The 10,349-nt window shown below is 38.6% G+C and overlaps 1 non-coding gene across 1 annotated transcript; it reads right to left on the bottom strand.

Annotated features, from left to right (window-relative positions):
• Window positions 1–9,785: 9,785 nt before the first annotated feature.
• TRNAP-UGG (transfer RNA proline (anticodon UGG)) lies at window positions 9,786–9,857 on the bottom strand. Its single transcript has one exon. It is a non-coding gene; the product is annotated as a tRNA-Pro (tRNA).
• Window positions 9,858–10,349: the final 492 nt, after the last annotated feature.

Below are 10,349 nucleotides of genomic sequence, written 5' to 3'. Positions count from 1 at the left end.
GACACAAAATGCTCAATTGAGGAGGCTTCATTCATTGATTTGAAAGGGAGAGGAGGGCTCCTTTTATAGGTGGAGAATCACCCTCTCTTCCATTGTTACAAATTACAACATAAAAATCTTCAACCCTTCAGTGACATAAGGGTAGATGTCACCATCAATTGTCCTCTTACGCGCTGTCTTCTATTGATTATAAAATTGAAGACTTTTTGACTTTGAAAGTGTGATGAGATAATAGCCAAGTCTAAGTGGCATGTAGGTGGAGATCCCACTTACACACATGGCGAAATTCTCCTCTTCCATGTAGGCATTCTAGAAGAATCTTTCCCAATTATGCACCTACACACACTCCTCCACATGCCTTCCACACTCCCCAACTTGTAGCCTTATGGTGAATACTATATTAATAATACAATTAAAATCCATGTAAGCATGAAGGCCCACTTTTATTTTCCACATCACTAACCTATCTACCATACCAAAGTATTTATCAAGCATACTTGTGGCATTTACAATGTGTGCACCCTAAATCAAGTAAAACGATTATATTTAAAGATAGAATGATGTTATCAAGGTAGCCGCCAAGCTGCCGCATCACCACACCGTTATTCCATTGTGGGCGCCGCAAGCCATGTTGGTTGATAATGGTTCACCCATCCTCTATTTTTCTTTTATTGATCCTAGCTATACTGCCTCTTCTTGGGAGAGCCTTTTCACCCTGACTTATTCTTTCTTTTCCTCCCTCTTTTTATGTGTTTTGGTAAGCATTTCCTATGTTAGGGGACTATAATAATTTTGGCAAGCATATCCTCTTCTTGGGCGAGCCTTTTCACCCTGACTTATTCTTTCTTTTCCTCTCTCTTTTTATGTATTTTGGCAAGCATATCCTATGTTAGGGGTCTATAATAATTTTTCAATTTTCTCCTGTTTGATGTACCCATGGGTTTCAAAACCATCCAAGGTCTTAATTATAACCAACATTGTAGCAGTACTAGGTTTCTCTCCTTAAGCTCCTTGTCTTTGTTAGCGTTTTGGTCAAAACATTTCTTATGTCAAAGCTTTTTCACCATTAACCCATGTAGTCTAGTTTATTTCATTTTTCCTATATCGATAATCTGTCAACCATTACATTCCCAATCACTATTTTTCTAACTATGATTCTCAAACTAGGAACTATGTACTCCATTACCTAGGCACACTTAGTAATACACTCACGCATCGTGTAGGCACATTAGGCCTCCCAGGAGACAATGGAGGTTATAAGGTGTTGTGTGCCCTGGGGGATGCCCTCCTTACCTTGATAGTAAAGTGTTAATGCAAAAATGGGACCAATGGAGGCAAAATCACGGAAACAACAAAGCGCCGTGAGATAGGACAGTGGGCATCACTGCATCAACCCCATAGGTCAATTGAAAAGGGGTTGTAAACCATTGCTGCCTTGTATGATGTCCGATAAGCCCATAGAGTAGCTATAAGCTTGTGCTTCCAATCCATTCTACTTGTTGAACAATTTTTGTTAGAATGCCACATAAGATCTTGTTCATGTTCTTTGCCTAGCCACACCATTAGCTTATGGATAGTAGTAAATGATTTTTATGCATAAATGGGTGCATAAAAGATATTTTTTATATTAAAAGTGTGATTTTCATCATAAATTGAAGACTTCCAGTGCTCTATCATAAAGCCTTTCATGAGGTGATCAATCTCAATCACATCACAATTTTCAAAGGAAATCCAAATCTAGAAATAAATATGCTTGTATAGAAATAATGGTGTCGGTGGCGACCTTCCTAGTAGCCCTAGGTTCTTCCCACTTTATAAAAAGTAATATGTGGCTACTATGATGTAACAAGCTTGGGTTCTTTGTGCGATAGGACTAATGAGTCCTATAAAATCAACTCCCTATTTTTCAAAGGGTTGTTAGACTATCAAAGGGTACAGCAAATCGTTGACACTCATCCCAACCTTTGAGAAATTTAGCCGCATCACCAAATAGCTCATTAGCCACCAAAATCCTACTTGGAGAACTTTACATGCTATCACTTCACCAGCAAGGTGTCCTCTAGTAAATTCTAGAGTGTGCTTCCTCTAATACTTACAAAAATTCATCTTTCTCACACAGATCTCCGTAAAACATCATCCTTACCCAACTTCTATAGTTGTCCCACTATCAATTAATATGGTGTTGCTAGATTAATAAGTAATTGTCCCACTATCAATTAATATGGTGTTGCTAGATTAATAAGTAATTGTCTTATCTTTATTCAATGGTAGATCTTGCAAAAAACCATAAGCGAGCTATTGAGAGATTATATCACCCCACTAAGGTACCATATTGATCTTAAATAAGTAATTGTCTTATCTTTATTCAATGGTAGATCTTGCAAATTTAGCCGCATCACCAAATAGCTCATTAGCCACCAAAATCCTACTTGGAGAACTTTACATGCTATCACTTCACCAGCAAGGTGTCCTCTAGTAAATTCTAGAGTGTGCTTCCTCTAATACTTACAAAAATTCATCTTTCTCACACAGATCTCCGTAAAACATCATCCTTACCCAACTTCTATAGTTGTCCCACTATCAATTAATATGGTGTTGCTAGATTAATAAGTAATTGTCCCACTATCAATTAATATGGTGTTGCTAGATTAATAAGTAATTGTCTTATCTTTATTCAATGGTAGATCTTGCAAAAAACCATAAGCGAGCTATTGAGAGATTTTATCACCCCACTAAGGTACCATATTGATCTTAAATAAGCACACACAAGAGATTGTCATCGATTTTTGTGGCAAGCTCACCAGTAGGAATCTATGATGACAACTGATCAACTAGTATTTATTGTGTTTCTTTTCGTACAATGACCATGAAGTCAAACTCCAAGAGTAGAAGTAACCACCGTATTATCCTTCCCATAGTGTAGGGCTTATTAAGAAGGTATAATAAGACCTAGTATAAATTTTTTGGCCGAAAGATAGTTTCTGTATTTTTTCACGGCATGAACCATGGCCACAACCCTTCTTTCTTTGTCACTCATTTCTACCTCATTGAGCTGCCTACTAGCAAAACAAACAAGGTAGTCCAATCTGTGCTCTTCCCCTGGCTATGCTAGAACAAACCTAAATGGCAAAGTTTAATGCATCAATATGTACATGATGGAAGATTATGTCCCAATTAGGGGGTCTTAAGATTGGTGCACTTAGGGGTTCTTAATATTGGTACACTTACCAACGCCTTCTTAAGTTTATCATTACTCAGTCTATTCAAAGACTACAAGTAGTTTATACAATGGTCATGCTCACATTCCTCGATCTATTCAAAGACTACAAGTAGTTCATACAATGGTCATGCAATCTCTGCATAGAATACTATGAACCTTCTATAGTACCCAATGTGTCCTATAAACCTTTGTACTCCCTTAAAATTTGTACATGGAAGTAGTTCCAGAATCAACTTGATTTTACTTTCATCCATTTGGGGAGATACATTTTTAAACATATTGTGTGTATAACGCCATGCTTGACCCAAAATTGGCATATCAATGGCATCAAGGATATTCCATACAATTGACACCTTTGAAATACATGTTAAGTAGGCTAGGTGGTCTTTCCACTTGGAATGAGCACACAAATCGTCAAAGAAAACTTCCAACCTCTTTTATAGATAGTCTATGTGCATTAGCCACACTGGAACATTGCAAGGGCATTGATTGATTGAAAGGGCATAACCTAATAAGCAAACATGCCTTCGATTATTATAAACACGATATTTTGCTTATTCTTCAGTGTGACATACACTTGGTTATGGCCAAAGAAGCGATCTAAGAAGATATAAGCTGAAATTTGCATGATTTTATCAAGAGATATGTGAACATTGCAAACAAAAACTATGGTTGGTAGAAGATGAAGAAAGCCATTGCTAGAGATAAGATTAATGCTAATCACTACTATGATTAAGGTGTACATCAATACTAATCAAGGACTCACGACTTGCATTAATGAAATGAGCTTGCATACAACCATTTGTAGCTGCTTGCTAGCTATCCTTTTCCCTCTTACATTAAGATCATCAAGATTCTCCCTTTTTGACCAAGTTCTAGACTCTTATTCACCTTTTACATTTCACACATTTTCCTAACCTTTGCTCCATCATTCTCCTAAGGTATATACACTCCCCATACATGAATAACATAACCTTAACATGACAACATGGTTGGCACCACACTTTCCACACCCCCCCTTGGTGCCCAAATGGGTCTCATCCCAAGATAAGGATGTAACATACATAACATAACATCACACGACATCTTTACCTCCCCTTCATGGAGACACATATGCATCACTTCGCCTAGATCATCGATGGGCTAGAGGAGATTACATTGACATGACATAAGACATAACATGAACATAGAACATAATCATAGACATCATCATGGTGAGGTGATTACATCAACATGACATAAGACATAACATAAAAGAAAATAATCATAGACATCATCATGTCTAGAAAAGATGTTCTTTTGGAGCATCATCAAGAGTTGCTTCCACCATTAAATTTTATTGTTGTTTCTTCTTTAACCACTATTCTTCTCAAGGTCAAGGTAGCCTACCTTGCCACATGCATCACATATAAGCTTGGGCTTGTTCTAATTTATGACATTGGGCCATTACATGCCCCATCCTTCCACAATGGGTTACCTTTGACATTGGACTTGTTAATAAACAAAGCAATCTCCTTGCTACTTTGTTGAGCTTTGTTGTGCACCTTTTAACTTCTTATCCTCTTTAAACAAAGAGGATTCAACACCTTCAGGAGTAAGACTTGGAAGATTAGTTTAACCATTGAAGAAACCTCTTGAGGCATGCTTTTGATTAAGACCACTATTGCACATCCTTCTCATCACGAGTACCTTGATACTTGCAAGCTGCATCAAAACACTCTTCATCTTACAAACATGCTCCACAAATGAGCCCTTGAACTCCATATCAAGCCCAAAAAGTTAAATTTTTAGATTTATTTTTGAATTTTTAGTCCTAGCCCTAAACACTTTTTCTAACTCATCCTAGGCTTCTTTGTTGGCATGCTCTTTATTGCTAATGTGATGAATGATATTATCCCCAAGACTTAACCCAATGATGGCAATGGCTTTTCTATCCTTAGTTTTCCATGCTTCGACTTCAACATCACTCCCTTCCATTGGTTCATCACCGTTCACAACCCCCCACAACATGGTCTTTGTTTGCCATGCGTGGAACGCTTCCCTAAACCCTTTCACAAAACATTTTCACAAATAGAATCAAAAATTTCCAAATGTTGGATGGGATCCCCATCTCCACTGAAGCTTTGCACTAATTTGGTTATATGGCATGGCTTCAAGGGATTTTCCTTGGGCCATGATCTTGAACAATCCTCAACTCCCTTTGCCACTCCCTACCTATTTCAGCTGCCATTCTTAACAAATCAACTAGGGTAGTTATAGTTAAAGCTAAAACTGGCTCATAGGCTGGTTTACTGAAATGTGTATTCTCTCTCCCTCTTCCCCTCCCCCTTCCTAGATGGATCTCTATGTGATACTCTTCTCTATCAGAGGGTGTGGGAAAGGATGGGATCTCAGCATTCATAGTGCTTCTTCCCCTTAGAAAAATATATCTTTGGTTCCTCCGGAATTGGATCTAGAGGGAGCATCCCCTCTACCAATGCTTGCACCAGGGCTTGCACATGTGCCAGAGTCTCCGATCTTTCCTTCTCTAGAGCATTCAGATCTAGAGTTGGCCCTCTTTCCTGATGTCTTTGTTCTGCTAGGTCCCTTCTAGAATCCAATTCTTGTTTTCGTTGGTTATAGATCTATAATTGTTTTTGGGGCCTCCCTAAACTTCATTTCTACTTTTATCTCTTAGCTCATAGTAGAAAAAAGGTTTCCCCCATTCTAGTGATACTCGTTGTATCTCACTTAATCCTTGGAGTGTAAGAGATTGGTTCTTGAGAATGGTTAAAGGTTCTTGAGAATGGTTAAAGGTTTCCCTTTGTACAAAAGTCTAAAGAGCAAGTGTGCTGCATGCACAGTTCCTCTTCTTATTGGGAAACTTGAAATGTTGTTCATTGCATGACCCTTGTTGGTAAAGTGAGCGTCTTGATCTGCACCCACCTACATCCCAAATAACCCTTTAGCAATGTTCAACAGAGACCATTGGATAGTGTGGGGGGAAGTTGTTGGGAATTCTCTCTTCCACTCACTCATTAACCATATGAGCGTTCTCCATGGACTCTTCACTACTAGTCTCCATTGAATGCATACCTCTCCATGGACTCTTCACTACTAGTCTCCATTGAATGCATACCTCTCTAAACAAACACACCTTATTGTGTACTAGTTGAAGGGCCGAATCTAATACTCCTCTAGTAGGAAGTTCATTGGCAATTCGATACACTATCTTCTATGGAAAGACTTCATCTTCCAAAAATTTCCCATATCTCAAGTGCATGAAAGGGTGTTTCAACAACTTAAATATTAATTTCTAGACCTACATTTTTGTTTGTAAACCTTTCGTTATCCAAAGACTGTGTTATTCATGACGTGAAAAACTCTCGTTTTTTGTCAAACTTTTTCACTTATCCCTTAAGCTCAAGGTTACCCTTCTGATCAACACTATTTCCTCAATTAGCTAGACTAGCCATCATTCGTAAATAGGTTACCTCAAAAGATAATCACGACATGAAAATCAAAAGATAGTCACATGTGAATAACCCAACATAGTCATAGTTGTGAAAAACTCTGGTTTTTCATGCCAAATGTTTTTTAAATTTTGGATGCTAAATCACTACCAATTAAGTCCTTTACATTGGTTGGTCACCTCAAAAGTCTAAATACACGAAGTAATTTTGGCGTTAGTTTCTCAAGAATTCACGATCATGAAAAACCATCGTTTTTCGCGTCAATTTTTTTTCTATCCTTTTGTATCATCGAAATCCCTTGTGGAGAATCTAGATGATCATTGTATTTCATATGGACCTCTCAATATCCTCAATTGATTAAAATATTTCAACGAGAATTTCATAAGATATTCATGGTGTGATTATCTTGAGATTTTTAACTAAACTTGTGATCTGCACGGCCGCAAAAAACTTTGGTTTTTCATGCTAAAATATTTTTTTTGGGAAAAAGATCCTTCTACTAGTTACCGAGAAAACATCCAAAATGGTCCTCTAGCTTGCCACTCGTTCAGCACCACTATTAGTGAGAAAGGGACCGTGCTCTTTTCCTCTAGCTTCCGCATGTGGTCTAAGCCACCAAGAATCATCCCCCACTGACCCCGAAGGGTAGATATCAAGCCAGATGCTCTAGATGGACTCTGCTAGCAAGGTGAGGGTGCCTTCAATGGCTTCACTGTATCGAGTTCTCCATATATGCCATGCAGTTATACTGCTACAAATCTCCCATCTCTGGGAAGAACCTGGTGCACCACTATAGCGACATGTGGATGGAGCTAGGACTAGCCATGTAGAAATGCAAAGGTGAGAGACATGAAGGGCTAGTCCCCTACCTTCCTCCTCGTATGGCATGACATGGAGGATCAATGCTCCAACCATGTGCATGAAAACCAATCACCCTCACCCTCCACAAGGTGCATCCTCTAAAGTCCTCTAAGGGAGTCTACGCTCTCTCCAATTTGCCATGACGCATGATAAAAAAGGTGAGTAAGTCAGAGCTATCAGCCACACCATGAATTGTCAAGCGTATATCGTGCTTGGTGAACATTCCAAGCCCACTACAGCCCAAGAGGGTTTGGTATTGTGGCCAGCCACTCTGGGGGGATGGCAAAGTCAATGTTGAGGCTAAGTCTATCCCTACCTTGGATCCTAGTAAGTCTCCTCTCCTTGGCCTCAAGGGCAAGCTATCTGAATGTGCCAAATCTCTAAGTGACCTAGCAGTGCCTGTGCTCAAAGCTCCCCATGATATGTGCCAACGAGCCCTGAGCATGTGAGCGCTAGGTAGGTGAACGATGGGGTCCAGATCATGGGCTCTCATGAATCTGCTCTCCTTGGAGGCTACTGGAGTTGACTACTAAAGGGCCGATGTGAGGTGATCCCAAGCATGCAAAACATTGGCTGCTGCGAAGCTATCCTCAAATGCAGAGCTGAAGCCACGTGCCCACATCTCAATGAAAATCCATCTTGTGCTCTGAGGCCAAGGGCCTACCACTGTCAAGGTGCAACAGAGATCCTAGCCAAGAGGAAGTCCTTCCAAGGCTCACCACCTGAAAGAAGACCTCTAACAATCAACTTGGCCAATAAGGCCGGCTTTGAATGGAGGGGTCGATAATGCCCAAGTCCCCTCTGCGTCGAGGGGTGGCAACGATTGAATGACCAAGTAATCTCATATTTTATGACATGATTTCCATGCATATATTTAGAATATACTTTTTTATTAAAATATTATAAAACATATCCTAATAAAATATAAATGTACAAAATATGTTTTTCCACATATACACATACACACATGCTTTCACACACTTTATAAAATATGTATTAATAAAGCATATGCTTTAATGTATTATGTTTAAAAATATGTAATACTTAAATATATTTTATATATTATGCCTATATATAGTATAATATTTGTTTAGTTTTTTTTAAGGGAGCGAGAGAGATCTCACATATCGAATCGAGCTCAATTTTGCAAAGCGATTAAATAGCAAGAACAACAATACACATAAAACATATGGTTTTATATGAAAGAGAGAGAGAGAGAGAGAGGGAGGGAGAGGTATTAACATCGGTAGAATGCAATCGAGAGAATGCAACACGAGGGCATATACGACCAACAATGGGACTTGAACTCGAGTGGAGAGAGAGAGAGAGCATAAACTGACATAGAGAGAGCTCTACTCCAACTCTACACCTCTTCCTACCCCTCTTTCTTGCCACAACCCTAGCTATCCATGACCCTTCTTCCCTTGCCTTTTGCTACATCGATGGTTCAGAGAGAAACAGAGAGAGATCATATGTTGTGTTGAGAGAGCCCTGAGAGAGAGAGAGAGAGAGAGAGAGAGAGAGAGAGTGCTACTAAGATTCTTGTGGGCAAGCTCATGGTTACATGACATTACGAACAAGTGTTAAAGAAAGTTTTTATTTATTTATTACCAAACACGAACATTAAAATTAGACATCATAAAAGGCTAGTATATACAAATGTATGGCATTATATTGACGAGTGTGCAAAGTTCTTTCCAAAAAGAAGATTATTATCAACATTAGCATTAAAATTAAATCTTGGAAACCAAACACGAACATTAAAATTAGACATCATAAAAGGCTAGTATATACAAATGTATGGCATTATATTGACGAGTGTGTTCTTTCAAAAAAGAAGATTATTATTAACATTAGCATTAAAATTAAATCTTGGAAACCAAACACGAACATTAAAATTAGACATCATAAAAGGCTAGTATATACAAATGTATGGCATTATATTGACGATTGTGCAACGTTCTTTCAAAAAGAAGATTATTATCAACATTAGCATTAAAATTAAATCTTGGAAAGCAAAAGTAAAGGACTAATTGCCTGCCAAAAGAGAGAGAGAGAGAGAGAGAGATATTGATTTTGCTCGGACAAAATAAGAGCAAAATCATATGACCAAAAATGAGGATTAAAATTAGATCGGCGCCTAAGAGCAAAACCGTATGACCAAAACATCAGCATTAAAATTAAATCTTGGAAATCGAAGGAGAGAGAGTTGGCGCCCTATCGGAAAAGGGCGTTCGCTAAAATATAATGCTGGGGCGTTGCGAGAATCGAACTCGCGGCCTCTCGCACCCAAAGCGAGAATCATACCACTAGACCAAACGCCCGAATTGAAACTCACTTGTCACAAAAACTATTTGTTTGACTATTGATCGTGCGACGGAAGTTTACTGATTACCTATTCCTTGATTTTTTACTCCCCGGGAAGTTAGAAACCGAACATTAGTCAGGAAAATCTTACATTATTAAGATGCTAGAATCTAGCCTAACGTTAAGGGTGCCCATCAAGCTATTTTCTTCATCACAAACTTTTCCCTTCAAATGGCGGTCTAGTCATTTTTTTTACGCTTCATAATTTTTTTGCAGTTAGCCCCTTTTTAAATGATAGTATAATCATTTTTAAACCGCTCACGATTCTTGGAATTCAGCGCTTCACGAAGAAGACAACACTATGCTGCTACATGGATGGTAATAAAGATTAAGCTCTAAATACCTAGATATGTGCCCATTGAAACATCATCCTCCCCTTGACATCTCAAAATAGGAAAACCTACCACAATTTCAATAAATCTCCTCCAATCGAGCATAGAAAGGTATGG

Source organism: Cibotium barometz, chromosome 18, assembly GCF_041138505.1.
Source record: "Cibotium barometz isolate CiBa-2024 chromosome 18, ASM4113850v1, whole genome shotgun sequence".
NCBI classification, from domain to species: Eukaryota; Viridiplantae; Streptophyta; class Polypodiopsida; order Cyatheales; family Cibotiaceae; genus Cibotium; species Cibotium barometz.
The sequence above is the reverse complement of the archived record's forward strand: the minus strand, read 5'-3'. Positions and strand labels throughout refer to the sequence as shown.